The 21569-nt window shown below is 44.6% G+C and overlaps 1 protein-coding gene across 1 annotated transcript in view; it reads left to right on the top strand.

The window, feature by feature from the left end:
• Positions 1-1671: 1671 nt before the first annotated feature.
• The window catches only part of LOC111970756 (plexin-B1-like), a 149773-nt gene continuing 129875 nt past the window's right edge, over positions 1672-21569 (top strand). Inside the window, exon 1 of the mRNA XM_070445843.1 lies at positions 1672-2103. The gene's annotated coding sequence lies outside the window, so the exon portion shown is untranslated. The remainder of the gene's footprint in view (positions 2104-21569) is intronic.

Here is a 21569-nt window from a genome sequence, read left to right as displayed (position 1 = left end):
AGAGACAGAGAAAAACCCTCCTTCAGGATGATGAGTGTGTGCTGGTGTTTTTATGTTCTCTGTGTGGTCTCCATTGATATGTATGGTGTGTGTCTGTAAGTTTAGACCTTTCTGTATTCAAACAAGATGGAGCAAATTACATCACTTCAGACTGACCAAATAACACAGTATTGTAATGTAGAGTCACACTGACATGGTAATAAAAATACACATTTTAGCAGATAAATTTATATTTTTGAGAATGTGACAACTTTAGTTTACTGTATTCTTACATGTCTTGTTACAGTAGCGCTGTGCAAGTGTTTCACAAAAAAAGGTCAGTTGAATGTGTTTTTTCAGCATCCTTATATTAATGCACTCACACTTTAGGGTTTTTCCCAATACAGCACCAATGATTCGCCAGTGATTATGTTAATGTGAGCTCTGGTGTTATATTTTGGGAACTCTGTTTCCATAGCTAGGGCTGACAATTGTAAAGAGCATAATCAACAACCTCTGCATCCTCAACACAGTTGCTTTGTGAGGTGTTAACACTGGAAGGTGGAATTGTTATGTAGCCCAAATGCCAGCTGAAAGGTATCAGTGGCCTGGCCTTGGCCCCCATCAGAGCCTTTTTGGTAAAACAGTTGAGTAAATCCTTAGTGGCAATTCGCCATCTGGCTAAGAGTGTCTTTTATCTATACTGAACAAAATTATAAATGTAACATGTAAAGTGTTGGTCCCATGTTTCATGAGCTGAAATAAAAGATCCCAGAAATGTTCCATACGCACAAAAAGCTTTTTTCTAAACAATTTTGTGATCAAATGTGTTTACATCCCTGTTAGTGAGTATTTCTCCTTTGCCAAGATAATCCATCCACCTGGCAAGCTGATTAAACAGAAATATCATTACTGAGGTGCACCTTGTGCTGGGGACAATAAAAGGCCACTCTAAAATTTGCAGTTTTGTCACACAACACAATACCACAGATGTCTCAAGTTTTGAGGGAGTGTGCAATTGGCATGCTGACTGCAGGAATGTCCACCAGAACATTGCCAGAGAATAGAATGTTAATTTCTCTACCATAAGCCACCTCCAACATTGCTTTAGAGAACTATGCACTCCCAGGCCCACTCCCAGGCCCCCTGCGGCCCTGCCCAGTAATGTGAAATCCATACATTAGGGCCTAACGGATATATTTCAATTGACTGATTTCCTTATATAAACTTTAACTCTGTAAAATATTTTAAATTGTTACATGTTGCATTTACATTTTTTTAAAGTTAAGTTAATAACTAAACTACATTTCATATATTCCAGATTTTGGTGGATAAATCTGTATTGAAATATGTAGGCCTACCCTCCCTGATATTGTTTTATTTAACTAGGCAAGTCAGTTAAAAACAAATTCTTATTTTCAATCACGGCCTAGGAACAGCGGGTTAACTGCTTTGTTCAGGGGCAGCTTCAGGCCTCGATATAGCAACCTTTCGGGTTACTGGCCCAACGCTCTAACCACTAGGCTACCTGCCGCCCCGATATAGCAGCACAGGCACTCACACCATTACTACTATCACAGCAGTGCCATTGTATTGGAATATAATACAGTATTTTGCCCCTTTAAGAGAACCAAGTTGGTTGATCAGGAGAGGTCAGACAGTCACCGGGATATTTCAGTGTGGCCAAGCCCCTTTAAAACATTACGCATATCGGGGGCTGGCGTATCTATGCTGTCGTGAGGTAATCTATACATTCTCGACACTATTCACCTGGTACATGTGGTAATCGTTGAAAGCGCACAGTGCAATTTGAGAATACAAGAAAATCAATACGAGCGCGCACGAGTTGGTTTTAAACCGGGAAATGTACATGGAACATCGCAGTCTTTTACCAAAGCTCAGTTGTTTGAAGAGCGTCTCGTGAAACAATCTAATACCAACCAAACTCAAATCTGAACGACAATGGAATTTGTGTTCTCCTTAAGCCTGGAACCGTTGTGATTTGCCTGGATTTAAAAGCACAAGTTGCGGACAAATTGGATAAGACACCCCCAGGGAAGGGCACTGAACACTTGCACGAAATTGCAGGTCGTGGAATTAAACCTCTTTTTATAAGAATTGAAGGTGAGTGAAGGAGTTCTGAGCTTGTGTTACTTCCATGGCTCCTGGACGAAAACCTACTTTTGAGCCTGGCAAAACCCTGTGTTTCTCAGAAACGTTCCATAGTTACTGCAAATAGGGGTTACCTAGCAGGTTGAATGTGACCAACCGTACTAATACACAGGATACTATGGATTCATTTTCGAGAATTGCAACAACGTATCTATCACAAGACAAGAAATAGATGTTGTTACAATGTACACTAGCAAATGGCAACATTTGTTACCCAACTAAGAATATTTTACTAGTGACATTATAGCCGCCACCTAAAAGTAGTGTGGTCACACTTTGACGCCAGATAGCCTAATGCAAAATACAATTGGGTTGTAATAGCTTAGTGATAGTACATAGCGTTACCACATAGGTTTATTTACGCACTCAACTTTTACACGAAGACTAATTGTACATAGCAAAATTGTATTCCATATACCGATACACCAATTATTGGTGTCTGCTTTGAACGTAAGTATCACACGAGTATTTGAGGTCCAGTAAAAGGCAATGGAAGGTTGTTCACCAACTTCGCTGCTGTTTAGTTCATTGTAACCACAGCAGGCGGTGGATCATTGGAGAAGGACTGCTTGTTCTGTTTTTACAGCCCGTTTGGTCTGTGTCCACAGGCGTCGTTGCTCTACGCTGCAGTCTTCACATTACTTCTCCGGTGGAGTTTATGTATAGAAATTAATATTATTATCTGATGTCTGGGTTTTTTTCAGACAGAAATTACAACTTTCATGGCTATGTTGAAGAACTTACTGGCAATGTAACCAGTGTATCAAACGTTGATTTTGGAGACAGATTGAACAAAAATGGAGGGAGGGAGTAATGGTGATAAAGAATTCCTCTTCAAGAGATCTCAAGAACCGTCAACCTGCTTATTCAGCTCGTTGACACACTGATCCCTAAGTAACACGTTCACAGGTGTTTGATCTCTTACACCGTTTGTGTCCCAGTATGTGGCTTGACAGAAGCAATTCTATGGAAGGTGTCACTGAGCTACGGTCATGCACCCCCTCCCTCCACACAGGCAATCCACTCAACCAAATGTGGGATAAATAACATGCTTTGATGGAATTCAGTAGATTTACTACTATTGGCTGTCTTGTTAAGGCTAAGTATTTATCCGATTGTTAGACGGTTCTTTAGATGGGATAACGATGCTTGTCAAGTAATAAGTGTCACAAAATGACAAGGAGAAAGGCATGTGAAAGGCTCGACCTTGGTATTTAGTCTAAAGGTAAGCAGTGATTATTTTAAGTGTTGTGTATAGAATTAGGCTTGGACAGTTATTAGAAGGTCAAAGTTCAAGTCCAGGGCATGATGTTTTCTACCACGTCATTTTTCTTTCTAAATGTGTGTGTGTTTTGATATTCATTTATCCAACAGCATCATCCATGGCAAATTTAGACAGAAGAGCAGTCCGTGAGAGTGAATGCGTGGCCTTTGCATCCCTCGGGGTTAACAGACTCAGCCCCTGTTGTAACCTACCATTCCTCAAATGATGGCCATCTGTTCTTTTAAGCTCATAGCTGCCCTCATAACTGAAGTGACATATTAAGTTATGACAGCGCCATAAACCCAGAAACCACATGGAATATCCTATCTTGATATTGATTACCCATTGAACTTCATGGTCGCGCCGGCATGTACAGTGCATTCGGAAAATATTCAGACCCCTTGACTTTTTTCACATTTGTTACGTTAGACTTATTCTAAAGTGGATTGTTCCCCCCCCCCCCCCTCAGCAATCTACACACAATAGTCCATAATGGACAAAGCAAAAACTGTTTTGTAAATGTATAAAAACTGAAATAACATTTACATATGTATTCAGACCCTTTACTCAGTACTTTGTTGAAGCACATTTGGCAGCGATTACAGCCTTGAGTCTTGTGTATGATGCTACAAGCTTGGCACACCTGTATTTGGGTAGTTTTTCACATTCTTCTCTGCAGATCCTCTCAAGCTCTGTCAGGTTGGATGGGGAGCGTCTCTGCACAGCTATCGTCAGGTCTCTCCAGAGATGTTCGATCGGGTTCAGGTCCGGGCACTGGTTGGGCCACTCAAGGACATTGAGACTTGTCCCACAGCCACTTCTGCGTTGTCTTGGCTGTGTGCTTAGGGTTATTGTCTTGTTGGAAGGTGAACCTTCACCCCAGTCTGAGGTCCTGAGAGCTCTGGAGCAGATTTTCATCAAGGATCTCTCTCTACTTTACTCCATTCATCTTTCCCTCAATCCTGACTAGTCTCCCTGCCACTGAAGAACATCCCCACAGCATGATGCTGCCACCAGCATGCTTCACCGTAGGGATGGTGCCAGGTTTCTTCCAGATTGTGACGCACCAGAGAATCTTATTTCTCATGGTCTCAGAGTCCTTTAGGTGCCTCTAGGCAAACTCAAAACGGGCTGTCCTGTGCCTGTTACTGAGGAGTGGCTTCCGCCTGGCCACTCTACCATATAGGCCCGATGGCTGGAGTGCTGCAGAAATTGTTGTCCTTCTGGAAGGTTCTCCCATCTCTACAGAGGAACTCTGGAGCTCTGTCAGAGTTACCATTGGGTTCTTGGTCACCTCCCTGACCAAAATCCTTCTCCCCCGATTGCTCAAGTCTGGCCGGGCGGCCAGCTGTAGGAACAGTCTTGGTGGTTCCAAACTTCTTCCATTTTAAGAATGATTGAGGCAACTGTTTTCTTGGGGACCTTAAATGCTGCAGACATTTTTTGGTATCCTTCCCCAGATCTGTGACTTGATACAATCCTGTCTCGGAGCCCTACTGACAATTCCTTTGACCCCAGGGCTTGGTTTTTGCTCTGACATGCACTGTCAACTGTGCGACCTTTTTATATAGACAGGTTTGTGTGTGATGATCAATGGAAACAGGATGCACCTGAGCTCAATTTCGAGTCTCATGGCAAAGATTCTGAATACTTTTGTAAATAAAGTATTTCTGTTTGTTTTTTTAATACATTTGCTAAAATATCTAAACCATTTTTTTTCTTTGTAATTATGGTGAGATTGGTGAGGGGGTGGGCAATTGAATCAATTTTAGAATAAGGCTGTAATGTAACTAAATGTGGAAAAGATCAGGGCCTCTGAATACTTTCCAAATGCACTGTAATAACTAGATCATTCTTTAAAAATGCAACTCTATCACAACTGTTAAAGGAACTAGTTATTTTCTTGATTTTAGTTTAGTCTGCTCATCGCTAAGGATCCTGGGACTAAACACATCCCTCTGCAACTGGATCCTGACGAGTCGCCTCCCAGGTAGTGAGGGTAGGTAGCAACACATCTGCCACGCTGATCCTCAACACTGGAGCTCCCCAGGGGTGCGTGCTCAGTCCCCTCCTGTACTCCCTGTTCACCCACGACTGCATGGCCAGGCACGACTCCAACACCATCATTAAGTTTGCAGACGACACAACAGTGGTAGGCCTGATCACCGACAATGACGAGACAGCCTATAGGGAGGAGGTCAGAGACCTGGCCGGGTGGTGCCAAAATAACAACCTATCCCTCAACGTAACCAAGACTAAGGAGATGATTGTGGACTACAGGAAAAGGAGGACCGTGCATGCCCTCATTCTCATCGACGGGGCTGTAGTGGAGCAGGTTGAGAGCTTCAAGTTCCTTGGTGTCCACATCAACAACAAACTAGAATAGTCCAAACACACCAAGACAGTCGTGAAGAGGGCACGACAAAGCCTTTTTCCCCTCAGGAAACTAAAAAGATTTGGCATGGGTCCTGAGATCCTCAAAAGGTTCTACAGCTGCAACATCGAGAGCATCCTGACTGGTTGCATCACAAACTGGTACGGCAACTGCTCGGCCTCTGACCGCAAGGCACTACAGAGGGTAGTGCGTACGGCCCAGTACATCACTGGGGCTAAGCTGCCTGCCATCCAGGACCTCTACAACAGGCGGTGTCAGGAAGGCCCTAAAAATTGTCAAAGACCCCAGCCACCCCAGTCATAGACTGTTCTCTCTACTACCACATGGCAAGTGGYACCGGAGTGCCAAGTCTAGGACAAAAAGGCGTCTCAACAGTTTTTACCCCCAAGCCATAAGACTCCTGAACAGGTAATCAAATGGCTACCCGGACTATTTGCATTGTGTGCCCCCCCCAACCCCTCTTTTTACGCTGCTGCTACTCTCTGTTTATCATATATGCATAGTCCCTTTAACTATACATTCATGTACATACTGCCCCGATTGGGCTGACCAACCAGTGCTCCCGCACATTGGCTAACCGGGCTATCTATCTGCATTGTGTCCCACCGGCCAACCCCTCTTTTACGCTACTGCTACGCTCTGTTCATCATATATGCATAGTCACTTTAACCATATCTACATGTACATACTACCTCAATCAGCCTGACTAACCGGTGTTTGTATGTAGTTTCGCTACTTTTATAGCCTCGCTACTGTATATAGCTTGTCTTTTTACTGTTGTTTTATTTCTTTACTTACCTATTGTTCACCTAATACCTTTTTTGCACTGTTGGTTAGAGCCTGTAAGTAAGCATTTCACTGTAAGGTATACCTGTTGTATTAGGCGCACGTGACAAATAAACTTTGATTTGAGATTTACATTTTTGTGTGTGCTATCTTTTTCACGGTATACACAGCTTTCACTTTTGGTTATTAACAGTAGGCCCTAAACCCCCTTGATAGGCTAGAAAGACTAAGTATTTTACACAATCAATTTCTCTATAAAGCACCACTTGCACTACATGGCCAAAAGTATGTGGTCACCTCTTCAAATAAGTGGATTCGGCTATTTCAGCCACACCCGTAGCTGAGAGGTGTATAAAATCGAGCATGCAATCTCCATATACAAATGTTGTCAGTGAAATGGCCCGTACTGAAGACCTCAGTCACTTTCAACCTGGCACCGTCATAGGATGCCACCTTTCCAACAAGTCAGTTTGTCAAATTTCTGCCCTTTTAGAGCTGCCCAGGTCAACTGTATGTGCTATTATTGTTAGTGCTGTTATTAAGTGGAAACGTCTAGGAGCAACAACGGCTCAGCCGCAAAGTGGTAGGCCACACAAGCTCACAAAAAGGGCTGTTGATGAAAAATTTGTCCTCAGTTGCACTGTTGAACTGTTTGTCAGGAGCTTCATGAAATGGGTTTCCATGGCTGAGCAGCTGCACACAAGATCTCACCATGTGCAATGCCAAGCGTCGGCTGGAGGGGTGTAAAGCTCACCACCATTGGAGCAGTGGAAACGCATTCTCTGGAGTGATGAATCAAGCTTCACCATCTGGTAGTCCGACAAACAAATATGGGTTTGGAGGATGCCAGGAGAGTGCTACCTGCCCAAATGCATAGTGCCAACTGTAAAGTTTGGTGGAGGAGGAATAATGGTCTGGGACTGTTTTTCATGGTTCGGGCTCCTTAGTTCCAGTGAAGGGACATCTTAATGCTACAGCATACTATGACATTCTAGAATTTTCTGTGCTTCGAACTTTACGGCAACCGTTTGGGGAAGGCTCTTTCCTGTTTCAGCATGGCAATGCCCCCGTGCTCAAAGCGAGGTCCATACAGAAATTGTTTGTTGAAATCGGTGTGGAAGAACTTGACTGGCATGCACAGAGCCCTGACCTCAACCCCATCGAACACTTTTTAGAATGAATTGGAACAACGATGGTGAGCCAGGCCTCACATCAGTGCCCAACCTGACTAATGCTCTTGTGGCTGAATGGAAGTAGTTCACTGCAGCAATGTTCCAACATCTAGTAGAACGCCTTCCCAGAAGAGTGGAGGCTGTTATAGCAGCAAAGGGGGGGGACCAACTCTATATTAATGCCCATGATTTTGGAATGAGATGTTCGATGAGCAGGTGTCCACATACTTTTGGTGTATTTTCTTGGCCAAGTTCTGGGTGGGTAGGTACATAATTAAAAAGTTGAGACATTTATGGCTGTAGCCTAGTGGTTAGTGTTGGGCCAATAACCGAAATGTTGCTGGATTGAATCCTCGAGCTGACAAGGTAAAAATATGTTTTTCTGCCGCTGAACAAGGCAGTTAACTCACTGTTCCTTGGTAGGCCGTCATTGTAAATAAGAATTTGTTCTTAACTGACTTGCCTAGTTAAATGAAGGTGTAAAAAACAAAAGTTGTCTATATCGGAGGACGGTGCAGGGTGTCGTCTATCGGAGGAGGGTGCAGGGTGTCGTCTATCGGAGGAGGGTGCAGGGTGTCGTCTATCGGAGGAGGGTGCAGGGTGTCGTCTATCGGAGGACGGTGCAGGGTGTCGTCTATATCGGAGGAGGGTGCAGGGTGTCGTCTACATTATATCCGAGGACGGTGCAGGGTGTTTTAGCATGGAGGTCAAATGACTAACAGGGCATGGATTGCTAAATTTGTCTTCAGTCATAAATAAATCAAAGGGAAATTACCTTTTAAATGGGGGAGAGAAAGCTGCCCATGTCCCCCAACTTTGGACGCTCAAATTAACAGTTCAAGCTGACTGCTGTTATAGGAGGTTGAACAACAGCACTGCTTTTCACGATTATGTTTCATGGCGGACTGGCAGTGTGGGTAATTGGGACCGATTTTTGTAATTTTTCTTTTTTTTTTAAATCCTATTTTTTTTCCCTGTGTGTAGCAGTCACAAAGACAGTAGTCACCAAGGTTTGTATACGTGGCAGGTTGTCTTTGTGAATGAGTGTCATTGTATGCAGACTTGTGGTAGCTGTGCAGCACGTTTTTGCGCTTGTACCTAGACTGAGTCAGACAAGAATAGACCGCAGTCTTGACTTGTAATATTACGCTTGATCCCATTTATAAATGGTACCATTTTGTGTGAACTGTTTGACCTTTTGAGGCTTGTCATGACCTGTGCCAGAAATGTAAGTTCTGAAGAGTGCCAGATGAGGGCTGAGGAAGTCCCTTAGTCCCTGGATCCACTGGGAATAGTTGTCGTGGAATGTATATTATAATTTAAATGCCTGTTGATTATGTCCATATTCCATTGTGATTCAGCCCCTCACCAGTTTGGCTTGCTGTTCGAATAGAAAGAATGATATGAATTGTAGATCAATGCCCTTCCTGATGTCACCATAAACTCTCAATACACTGAGTGTACAGAACATTAGGAACACTTTCATAATATGTTTCAAATCAAAGTTTATTTGTCACGTGAGCCGAATACAACAGGTGTAGACCTTACAGTGAAATGCTTACTTACAGGCTCTAACCAATAGTGCAAAAAAGGTATTAGGTGAACAATAGGTAGGTAAAGAAATAAAACAACAGTAAAAAGACAGGCTATATACAGTAGCGAGGCTATAAAAGTAGCGAGACTACATACAGACACCGGTTAGTCAGGCTGATTGAGGTAGTATGTAGATATGGTTAAAGTGACTATGCATATATGATGAACAGATAGTAGCAGTAGCGTAAAAGTTGTACCCCCTTTGCCCTCAGAACAGCCTCAATTCGTCACGGCATGGACTCCAATGCTTCCCACAGTTGTGTCAAGTTGGCTGGATGTCCTTTGGGTGGTGGACCATTTTTTGGGGAAACTGTCAAGCGTGTGAGCGGCAGGTAGCCAAGTGGTTAGAGCATTGGCCCAGTAACCGAAAGGTTGCTGGATCGAATCACAGAGCTGACAAGGTAAACATCTGTCATTCTACCCCTGAACAAGGCAGTTAACCCACTGTTCCCCGGTAGGCTGTCATTGTAAATCAGAATTTGTTTTTAACTGACTTTCCTAGTTAAATAAAGGTACAATTAAAAACCCTGCAGCGTTGCAATTCTTGACTCACTCAAACTGGTGCGCCTGGCACCTACTCCCATACCCCGTTCAAGGGCACTTAAATCTTTTGTCTTGCCCATTCACCCTCTGAATGGCAAACACACACAATACATGTCTCAACTGTCTCGAGGTTTAAAAAGCCTTTCCTGTCTCCTCCCCTTTAATCTACACAGATTTTAAGTGGATTTAACAGGTGGTGACATTTATTAAGAGATCATAGCATTCACCTGGATTCACCTGGTCAGTCTGTCATGGAAAGAGCAGGTGTTCCTAATGTTTTCAACACGGTGTAGCTTCAATATGGGTGGTGATGGATTATTTCATGAGATTAAACCACAGAGGTGCAATATGCATGACTGACTACACTAATTGCCTCCAGTTGAGTTAAAGCCCTCCCGGTCTCTTTTTCACCAGATTTACATAACAAAAGGCAATAACATTTTTAAGATATTTTCTTAAAACTGCATCGTTGTTTAAGGGCTTATAAAGTAAGCATTTCACTGTAAGGTGAAACCTGTTGTATTTGGCGCATGTGACAAATAAAATTTGATTTGATCTCAGGTGGTGCAGGTATGACACGACACTAGTGGGGGGGGGGCTTTCCTCTTTTGTTCTATAGTTCCTCAACCTTCGTGGGGGGCCTTTTGATGTCACGGATTCCCATCAGACGAACTCCTTGACTGCCCTAATCCTTGAGGTTTGCAGTTGTCTAGAAAACATTATTTTGCTAAATGTTTTTTTCCCCTTCCTTTTTAGTGTGTGTACTGTATTGGTTTTAGACTTGGGATATCGCTTTTCTACAGGAACAGTTACAAAATCATTGGAGAACATCTTTAAATGGGTATCAATGCTTAAGACTTCTACAAAAGTTTGTGAAAGAGAGGATACCAGTAATGAGGACCAGATCACAACTCTCTGCCAGTAAATGGTGCTAGTGTCATCGCAGACACCCTGTAATTGTTAAGGGGTCAAAGACTGAAGGAGGAGGATGGGTGTCGGCCACTTGTTCTCCATGGCTGGCAGCTGTACGGGCTAGAACGAATGTGTGGTGTCAACACCTTTTCATCAGTCCTACTGCCACCAAATGTCCTCAAAGTAGCAATTCACAGTCCATCAGTTGGTTAGTCAGCCGTCAGTCCTCCTGCCAGTCAGGTCTTCAGACCGTCAGTCCTTCAGTCTGTCAGCCGTCCTTCAGTTAGTTAGTACTTCCGTCAGCCCCAGTCCATCAGCCCGTCCGGCCTTCAGTCTGTCAGCCGTCCTTCAGTTAGTTAGTACTTCCGTCAGCCCCAGTCCATCAGCCCGTCCGGCCTTCAGTCTGTCAGACGTCCTTCAACCTGTCCTTTAGATAATCAGTCTCAGTCCTTCAGCCAGTCAGCAAGTCTTTCAGTCAGTCCTTAAGTCAATATGTCCTTCCGTCTGTCAGGTCGTCCACAGCAAGGGCGAGTAGGCGGGCAGACGCTGTCTGACGAGGGGATAGACGCGTTCGGGATTTGTCTTGTTTAGCAATCGTCGTGACATTCATCCTGCCGGTCTGGTAATTAACAGGTGGGGAGATGTCAAGGACGGGCTGCGTCAGAGAGATTTGATAAACTGCGACCGGGTGGAGATGGCAGTAGATCATCAGTAACGGCGTTGATTAAACGGTGTCTTGCGGCAGAGTGCACTCGGTCAGGACAGAGCTGTCATCACAAAGTGCCATATCGTGTGATGATAGAGGCACAAACTCACAGACCTGATCAGCCGAAAGGGCTTTGAGTTACTGGAATAGACCAATGTTGATCATTGTTTTCCCCTGCAAAGACAAAGTATGTTTGAAGGAATGTGCCTTTTGAGGTTTTATGTTTCGCAATCTAAACATTTTGGGGATGACTTGCTGTCAAAAATGAATGGTGTTTTTGACTAAATCCTGGAAAAACTTAAAGGGTGATTTTAATAGGGCCTTGGTTGTTTTTTGCTAATCATAAAACTGAGTACACAACAACCTGCTGGTTCTACCCAAGGTAATCCTGTGGTTTTTAACCACCAATGAAAGTCTGAAGGTGTCATACTAAAAACACTTTTTCTTTTTTTCCTTTTGGCAAGCCGACTCCGACAGATTCTTTCCCGATTCTAAATGTTGAAACCACCTACAGCTGACGGCCTTTCACTGACAGATTTTTTGTAAAAATCGGTCAGGTGTGTTTGCCCCTTATCCATTAGACTGGCACATCTATCCAATGTAGATGGAAATACAACTGGTTGAAAAGGACAGCCGGCCTTGCAATATACGTGACGGCTGCTTTTGCTTTAAAGTGGTCTTGCCTCTCCACGTCCATGGGTAGATGAAATACTCTATTTAATTATGTCAGTGGGCATTAACTCASTAACCTTATCAGAATGGTCAGGTCTTTGCAAGCCAACGAATGCAACAAGATTAAGGACAATATGCTGGTGGCACAAAGCAAAATCCCCCTAAAAGAGGGGGTGGGGTGGGTTTCAGAATCAGATTACCCAGTGCCAGCCTCTACTACATTTCAACCATTTGAGATCTTTGTATCTTGCTACATGGCAGCTATCAAAGATGATCGTTCTCTAGATATCAATCAGAAGCTGCTGTTTTTCTGGTAACAAATACTTTTCTGGGAATGACAGAAGACAACGGGCCTTCTGCTGTACTAAATCATAGGGAACATCTCGTAATAGATTACTGTATGTAATGTGTGGAGAACAAACATAAATACCATTGTAGTTCCAGTGCTAACATGTTAAATCAGCCTTATATCAGTCTACAACTTTATAAACTCAGCAAAAAGAAACGTCCCTTTTTCAGGACCCTGTATTTCAAAGATAATTTGTAAAAATCCAAATAACTTCACAGATCTTCATTGTAAAGGGTTTAAACACTGTTTCCCATGCCTGTTCAATGAACCATAAACAATTAATGAACATGCACCTGTGGAACGGTCGTTAAGACACAAACAGCTTACAGACGGTAGGCAATTAAGGTAACAGTTATGAAAACGTAGGACACTAAAGAGGCCTTTCTGACTCTGAAAAACACCAAAAGAAAGATGCCCAGGGTCCCTGCAGATGTGGCCAGGGCAATAAATTGCAATGTTCATACTGTGAGACGCCTAAGACAGAGCTACAGGGAGACAGGACGGAAAGCTGATCGTCCTCGCATTGGCAGACCACGTGTAACAACGCCTGCGCAGGATCGGTAAGTCTGAACATCACACCTACGGGACAGGTACAGGATGGCAACAACTGCCCGAGTTACACCAGGAACGCACCATCCCTCCATCAGTGCTCAGACTGTCCGTAATAGGCTGAGAGAGGCTGGACTGAGGGCTTGTAGGCCTGTTGTAAAGCAGGTCCTCACCAGACATCACCGGCAACAACGTCGCCTATGGGCACAAACCCACCATCGCTGGACCAGACAGGACTGACAAAAAGTGCTCTTCACTGACGTTGTGGTTTTGTCTCACCAGGGGTGATGGTCGAATTCACGTTTATCGTCGAAGGAATGAGCGTTACACCGAAACCTGTACTCTGGAGCGGGATCGATTTCGAGGTGGAGATTCCGTCATGGTCTGGAGCAGTGTGTCATGGCATTATCGGACTGAGCTTGTTGTCATTGCAGGCAATCTCAACGCTGTGCATTACAGGGAAGACATCTTCCTCCCTCATGTGGTACCCTTCCTGCAGGCTCATCYTGACATGACCCTCCAGCATGACAATGCCACCAGCCATACTGCTCGTTCTGTGCGTGATTTCCTGCAAGACAGGAATGTCAGTGTTGTGCCATGGCCAGCGAAGAGCACGGATCTCAATCCCATTGAGCACGTCTGGGACCTGTTGGATCGGAGGGTGAGGGCTAGGGCCATTCCCCCCAGAAATGTCCTGGAACTTGCAGGTGCCTTGGTGGAAGAGTGGGGTAACATCTCACAACAAGAACTAGCAAATCTGTTGCAGTCTATGAGGAGGAGATGCACTGCAGTACTTTGTATCTGGTGTGGCCACCAGCTGCATTGACTGTTACTTTTGATTTTGACCCCCCCTTTGTTCAGGGACACACTATTCCATTTCTGTTAGTCACATGTCTGTGGAACTTGTTCAGTTTATGTCTCAGTTGTTGAATCTTATGTTCATACAAATATTTACACATGTTAAGTTTGCTGAAAATAAACGCAGATGACAGTGAGAGGACGTTTCTTTTTTTGCTGAGTTTAGTTCTGTTTTTAGCTCCACATGGCTTATACCGAGCACCGTCAATGTCCTCTACAATGCCTTGGTTTGTCAAACTTAATTTGAGTCCCTTGAAGATACACATGTAGCTAGTAGAGACCCCTGAGTTGGAGCATAATAAATATTCTCCCCTTAGATATGCTTTACACGCCAAAAACCCTGACACTGCAATATCTAGGCTCAATCTTAATTCCTATCTCGAATAATTTATTTGGTTCAGGACACAGCAGGCTAACGGTGCAAAGGTGCCAAGCTATTCTTCTTCGATACTCTGATAGTGTTTTCCTCATGTTACTCCTTAGTCAGTTCTAATTTAATCAAATTCAACACTGCTCAAGTTTATTTGAACATGTTATACGCACCCTCCAGACATGTCCTTGATTCTAATCAGTAGCATGACCCCATGGATGTTTGTTGAAATTGGTTATAATTTTTGGGGATAACTTGACTTTTGATAACACTTCAAAACTCTCATAGGGTTTAATTATGCTGAAAAGCCTGTTCATTATTCAAATATGTAAATGTAGGGTCTAGATCGTATGAAAACTGTGCAGTGTTGGCATTCCTTTGAAGCACAACTGAAGTGCCCTATCTATCGAAGTGTGAATTATTAAGTTAGAAGGGCACCCTGCATGTTTCCAGTGAATGGAGTTCACCAGTAGAAATGGTAAGTGTGTGTGTGTGTGTGCTCCCTCATGAATGGAGTTAATTAGCGTGTGTCTGACTGTCTAAATCCATGTTAAAAAAAACACAAATGTTGTCTTTCTCCAGAGAACTGGGCTCTGTGGGGTGTGTTTGTGAACAGAGCCCCAGGACCAGCTTGCTTAGGGGAGTCTTCTCCAGGTTCATCTCTCTGTAGGTGATGGCTTTGTTATGAAAGGTTTGGGAATCACTTCCTTTTAGGTGGTTGTAGAATTTAACGTCTCTTTTTTTGGGATTTTGATAATTAGTGGGTATCGGCCTAATTCTGCTCTGCATGCATTATTTGGTGTTCTACGTTGTACACTGAGGATATTTTTACAGAATTCCTTCTCTCTTACTCTCGCTCTCGCAGGGGGCTAGACAGGGAAGGGTGGCTGGTCTCTCGCAGGGGCTAGACAGGGAAGGGTGGCCTGGTCTCTCGGCAGAGGGGTAGACAGGGAAAGGGTGGCCTGGTCTCTCTGCAGGGGTAGACAGGGAAAGGGTGGCCTGGTCTCTCGGCAGAGGGGTAGACAGGGAAAGGGTGGCCTGGTCTCTCTGCAGGGGGCTAGACAGGGAAAGGGTGCCTGGTCTCTCGGCAGAGGGGTAGACAGGGAAAGGGTGGCCTGGTCTCTCTGCAGGGGCTAGACAGGGAAAGGGTGGCCTGGTCTCTCTGCAAGGGGGTGGAGAGGGAAAGGATGGCTGTCTCTCTGCGGGGGGTAGAGAGGGAAAGGGTGGCCTGGTCTCTCTGCAAGGGGGTAGAGAGGGAAAGGGTGGCCTGGTCTCTCTGCAGGGGGGTAGAGAGGGAAAGCGGCACTGGCGTCCTTTGTTTATTTTGTTTACAGAAGGTTGAAAAGGCAGCAACAAGGGGAAGCCGGGGGGGGGGGGAGCTATAGGTCTGGATGTGCAAGGATAGTGGGAGGGGTGTGGAAGAGAAGGGAGGATATGTTTGGCTTTGCTCTGTCTGAACTGTGTGTTTGTACTGACTGTCTGTGGGAGAACAGCTGGTGTTGACTGGCTGCAGACTCTATCCTCCACAGAGGGATAGGTAGGTGAGTGGGTGTGGTAGAGGGGAGTGTCCACCATCTGGAACCTGCTGTAGACCCAGAAACTAGGGCAGAACTTCTCCAAAAGTCTGAACTTCGAAGCTTGGAAAGTTCTGTGCTTTTTGTGTTCTTCGGCATCGGTGCACCTTACAATGTTGTCCTATATGAGGTTTTTCAAATTCCTTTGCAATGTAAATATTGATTTTGCGTGATTYTTTAGGGGAGGGGGGTTGTGGTAATTTTGATTATTAGCGTGGGATATTTATTTTTGTTTATGCTGAATGGTTCTTTCTTTTGGCCAACAGTGGCTATTCACTGGCAACTCGTGATTTGATGTAAATGGATATTAAAACGCTTGTGAAATATAATCTAAATGACGTCAGGGGGCTTCATGTGGCTTTTGACTCCCAGGAAACAATACAAGAGGCATCTGGTATGGTGACATTCGCCAGGTTCTTGTGTTGGTTTGGCAGGCCGATAGGTGGGCGGGGTGAAAAGCGTTTTTCGGAATGCCGGCCATTGCTAAGTGGGAACCATGGAGTCTTTGGGAAATGGGGAGCGCTCGGTTTCCCCAGATACACCCTTTTTTCTCAAGATCACTGCCAAAGATGCCCCCCCCCCACACACACACATCTTAACCCCTCTGTGGGGGACCCGCTCTATCCTGGGAAAAGAGGGTTGTCATGGTGAGAAAGGAACCAATGTTGGACTGAACTGTTAACAAGTTTTGCACTTTGGCTGCTTAAGGTTGGATAAGGGGAGGGTGTGGGATTTATCTTTTGCTGGTCTCAATTTGACCTTTTCTGAAATGGACTTGTGTGTCTCTGTGTTGGTCAGTGGTGTAGTTGAGGGTAAACTCAGTTTACCCACCTTTTGCAGAAAATTGCATTGAAAGTATAGGGAGCGTAACCTTTCACTGCAATCGGCGTTTGCCCACCTATTTTTATTTTGTTTATTTTATTGAAATTTWAAACATACAATCTATCTGCTGTGAAGCCGCTCAACATTGACATTACATTCAGTCATCTAGCAGACTCCCATCCAGAGAGACCCACAGGAGCAACCATGGTCAAGCACCCGCCCAAGGGCATATCGACGTATCCCCACCCAGTCAAACCAGCGACCTCTCAGCCACCRGCCCAAAGTCCCCCCCCAACAACCACTTAGTTTTTGACCACTGCATCACTGGTGTCAGTGTGTGCCTGCTGGACACAGGGCTGACGTGCCAAGGTGTGACGGTGCCCGGGGTGGGACAGCCTGCATGTATCCCCGATGACACTTCCTGCTAGTTCACACTCCTAAATGGTGAAAGGTTGTGTGTCATCTCTCTAAAGGGAGCATGTCAGGACTTAAATCCAAAGCTATAGTTAATACAGTGTGAAGTGTGTATGTGTGTGCCTGCCCWTAGAGCAAGGTGTTTCCTGGCAACCATTTTGCCAGGATATACCCTGTTGCGGGAACGGGCTCTTGTTGCTAAGCGCAACCAGAACATCCACCGCTGAGGGAACGGTCTATTGCTGTGAGAACATGGCCTTTCTGTTTAATTTGGGGGGGAGACTGCACTGCATTCCCCRGTCCTCAAATCTTTATTTGTCACATGCGCCGAATACAACGTGTCGACCTTACCGCGAAATGCTTACTTACAAGCCCTTAACCAACAGTGCAGTTCAAGAAAGAGTTAAGAAAAAATGGACTAAACTAAAGATAGAAAAAGTAACACAATAACGTGGCTATATACAGGGGGTACCGGTACCATGTCAATATGTGGGGGTACAGGTTAGTTGAGGTAATTTGTACATGTAGGTAGTGGTAAAGTGACTATGCATAGATAATAAACAGCAAGTAGCAGCAGTGTAAAAAACAAATTGGGGGTGGGGGGTCTATGTAAATCTGGTGTCATTTTGATTAATTGTTCATCAGTCTTATGGCTTGGGGATAGAAGCTGTTAAGGAGTCTTTTGGACCTAGACTTGGTGCTCCGGTTCCACTTGACGTCTGGGAGCAGAGAAAAGTCTATTACTTGTGTGACTGGAGTCTTTGATAATATTTTTAGCTTTCCTCTGTCACCGCCTAGTATATAGGTCCTGGATGGCAGGAAGCTTGGCCCCAGTGATGTACTGGGCTATACGCACTACCCTCTGTAGCACCTTGCGATCAGATGCCGAGCAGTTACCATACCAGGCGGTGATGCAACAGGTCATGATGCTCTCGATGGTGCAGCTGTAGAACTGTTTGATCTGGGGAGCCATGCCTAATCTTTTCAGTCTCCTGAGGGGGAAAAGTTGTTGTCGTGCTCTCATAACGACTGTCTTGTTGTGTTTGGACCATGATAGTTTGTTGGTGATGTGGACACCAAGGAACTTAACTCTCGACCCGCTCCACTACATCCCCGTCAATGTTAATGACGGCCTGTTCGGCCCGCCTTTTCCTGTAGTCCACGATCAGCTCCTTTGTCTTTCTCACATTGAGGGAGAGGTTGTTGTCCTGGCGCCACACTGCCGGGTCTCTGACCTCCCAATAGGCTGTCTCCATCGTTGTCGGTGATCAGGCCTACCACTGTTCTGTCTTCAGCAAACTTAAAGATGGTGTTGGAGTCGTGTTTGGCCACGCAATCGTGGGTGAACAGGGAGTACAGGAGGGGACTAAACACATACCCCTGAGTGGCCCCAGTGTTGAGGATCAGCATGTTGTTGCCTACCCTTACCACCTGGGGGCGGCCCATCAGGAAGTCCAGGATCCAGTTGCAGAGGGAGGTGTTTAGTCCCAGAGTCCTTAGCTTAGTGATGAGCTTTGAGGGCACTATGGTGTTGAACGCTGAGCTGTAGTCAATGAACAGCATTCTCACATAGGTGTTCCTTTTGTCCAGGTGGGAAAGGGCAGTGTGAAGTGGTATAGAGATTGCATCATCTTTTGGGGCGGTATGCGAATTGGAGTGGGTCTAGGTTATCCGGGAGGATGCTTTTGTGAGCCATGACCAGCATTTCAAAGCACTTCATGGCTACTGGCGTGAATGCTACGGGGCGGTAATCATTTGTGTATGTGAGTTTGTGTGTGTGTGTTTTAAAATATATGCCTATATTTTACACAACATTGTCAGTTTCTCACTTGATTTGTACAGCCTTCATGGTTCTCTTGTAGGCCTAGTGTTGACAGAATATTTGTAGAATAACCATGAGTCCTTCATCTCTTGTGACTTGATTTTGGGTTAGTGAACATTTCACCTGTATCATGTCTTTGGAAATGTGTCTCTCTAAATCACACCAGAATCTAGGCCCATCTCTGATACCTCTGCAGATGGCATCTGTCACCTATTGGTCTATGTGTTGTAGTGACAGGTCTTTGTCAAACATTTATCTTAACACTGAAATAAATGCTTGTTCATAACCCTTATTCGACGAGGGCCTTTTGCTTATAGGCCAAACAGTGTGTGTGTTCGCAAACTCTGCATGCATGGCTTACAGCAGACTACGGCCCTTTGTGTCCACTACACCAGCAGAACCTGCAGGCAGCTTCGTAAATAACTCACTACACTCTCTCTCTATATTATTCATGGTAGGCTCAAGGCTTTTCTTTCTACTTACCAAGAATAAGCTTTTCCACCCGCCTACTCCACCCCAATGGCCTAATCTGGGGGAGGGGGAGGTGTGTGTGGAGGGAGGGTTGCTTCTTCGTTGGGGTGCACACAACACTGGAAGACCAGCCATGGGTCACACCAAACCGTTTCGACTCCATCTCACCTCGGTAAACGGATGTGAAATGCTGGTGGGTTGCTTGAGTTCTTAATTGGTCAGATCAAATCAATTGTTATTGGTCACATACACATGGTTAGCAGATGTTAATGCGAGTGTAGCGAAATGCTTGTGCTTCTAGTTCCGACAGTGCAGCAATATCTAACATGTAATCTAACAATTCCCCAACAACTACCTAATACACACAAATCTAAGTAACGGAATGGAATAATTATATATATATATATATATATGGATGAGTAATGACAGAGCGGCATAGGAAAGGTGCAATAGATGATATAAAATACAGTATATACACAAGTAGTTAATTTACTGACTGCTACACACCAAAAAAAATTAAGCTTTAAAATGTTGCTTTTACAATGACGGGGTAGGCCGTCATTGTAAAATAAGAATTTGTTCTGAATTGACTTGCCTAGTTAATATACTGTATTGAAGGCCTAGTGCTGGAAATAGCATGTAGAGTATGTAGCAGTGGAGGCTAGTGAGGGGAGGATGGCTCATAATAATGGCTGGAACAGAGCAAATGGAATGGCATTAGACACCTGTGTTTTGAAGTATTTGATACCATTCCACTCCAGCCATTACCACGAGCCGTCCTCTCCAATTAAGTACCACCAACCTCCTGTGGTATGTATTCTACAATCCTTGAACTTGCCTACCTTCTCTCTGTCGCCCTGAGAACGAACCCCCCCAACGTCTATCTGTTGTCCTCTATATTCGCTAGTCAGGACATTAGCATGGAATAGCCCGAGGTGTCTGCCTTGGCTTGGCGCAGGCTGGGCTAACCTGTGGGAAGCTGTTGAGAAGAGGTCAGAGTGACTTTGTTGTGTGGTGGCTTGGCTCCTCCCCTCGTCCTCCTCCAGTTATATTGGCAGATAGACTCCACCACCTCCAGCTGATCAGTGGCAGCTATCTTAGGCAGCCGGTATTAACATTCCTCCCATTAAAAACGTCAACATGGCCCGAGCTCCGGCCAGGCCGTCTCGTGGCCAGTAGGTGTTCACGGATCCCGTCGGGCTATAAGGCCCCCCCCCCCTCCAGCTGTCAAATGTTTTTAAAAAAGTCAAACACTCAGTGTTTGAGTTGGGACCGAGCGAGAGGAGGGAAATACAGTTGGTGTTTGGTTCACGCTGTGCCCAGCAGGAACAAAGCTTAGAGAGGGAGCTGTTAAACAATTAAACCTTTTATAGCATAAACTCCCCTCTCCCATTTCAGATGATTGGGGTATTCTGGTGAGGGACGTGAGGCGTTGTTTACAATAGACCAGCTCAACTTGACTGAATGAAGGGGGTGGGGTCTGTGCTATTTGCATTTTTCTTACGTGAACCGCTGGCTAACAATAGATTTCAGTCATGGTTCGTCACCTACCCACCACACTCTTTGTCAAGTCATGTTGGTTATGTTTTGATATAATGACTGTAATGAGTTTTAACACACTTTGTTGTGTTTATCTTCGTTAGTGTGATATGTGTTTTAGGGTTTGTCTCATATCTTCCCAACTAATGAAAAATATCTCTTAAAAAAGCAGTAGGGACCAAATCCTAACAAAATGCTGATCAGCGTATGATTTATTGTAAAGTTAGTTTCTCTCATGTAAATCTAAGGCCAGGAGTAATTGTCTGGGGTCCAGTCAGTATGACTTCAGAGTTGCCTAAACGTTATTTCCCTGGTTTAAACTATTTATCAGACAGATTCACTCTTCAAATGTGTTGTAATTGGGTTTGGTCATGTTAACAGGGAAACCTTGTGTATTTGTTGTTTTTCTTACCTAAATGCCTGAGTTGCTATGCCACCACAAAGAGGGGAGTGAATTATTTATTCATTTCCTACAAAGAGGTCTAACTTGTCCTCAAAACCACTTTCTATGAAGCTTGAATTCCTTATTGCCAGTATTTTGGAAACACACACACACACACACACACACACACACACACACACACACACACACACACACACACACACA

The sequence above is a fragment of the Salvelinus sp. IW2-2015 genome, linkage group LG11 (assembly GCF_002910315.2).
Source record: "Salvelinus sp. IW2-2015 linkage group LG11, ASM291031v2, whole genome shotgun sequence".
NCBI lineage: Eukaryota > Metazoa > Chordata > Actinopteri > Salmoniformes > Salmonidae > Salvelinus > Salvelinus sp. IW2-2015.
This window is presented reverse-complemented; position numbering and strand designations above follow the sequence as displayed.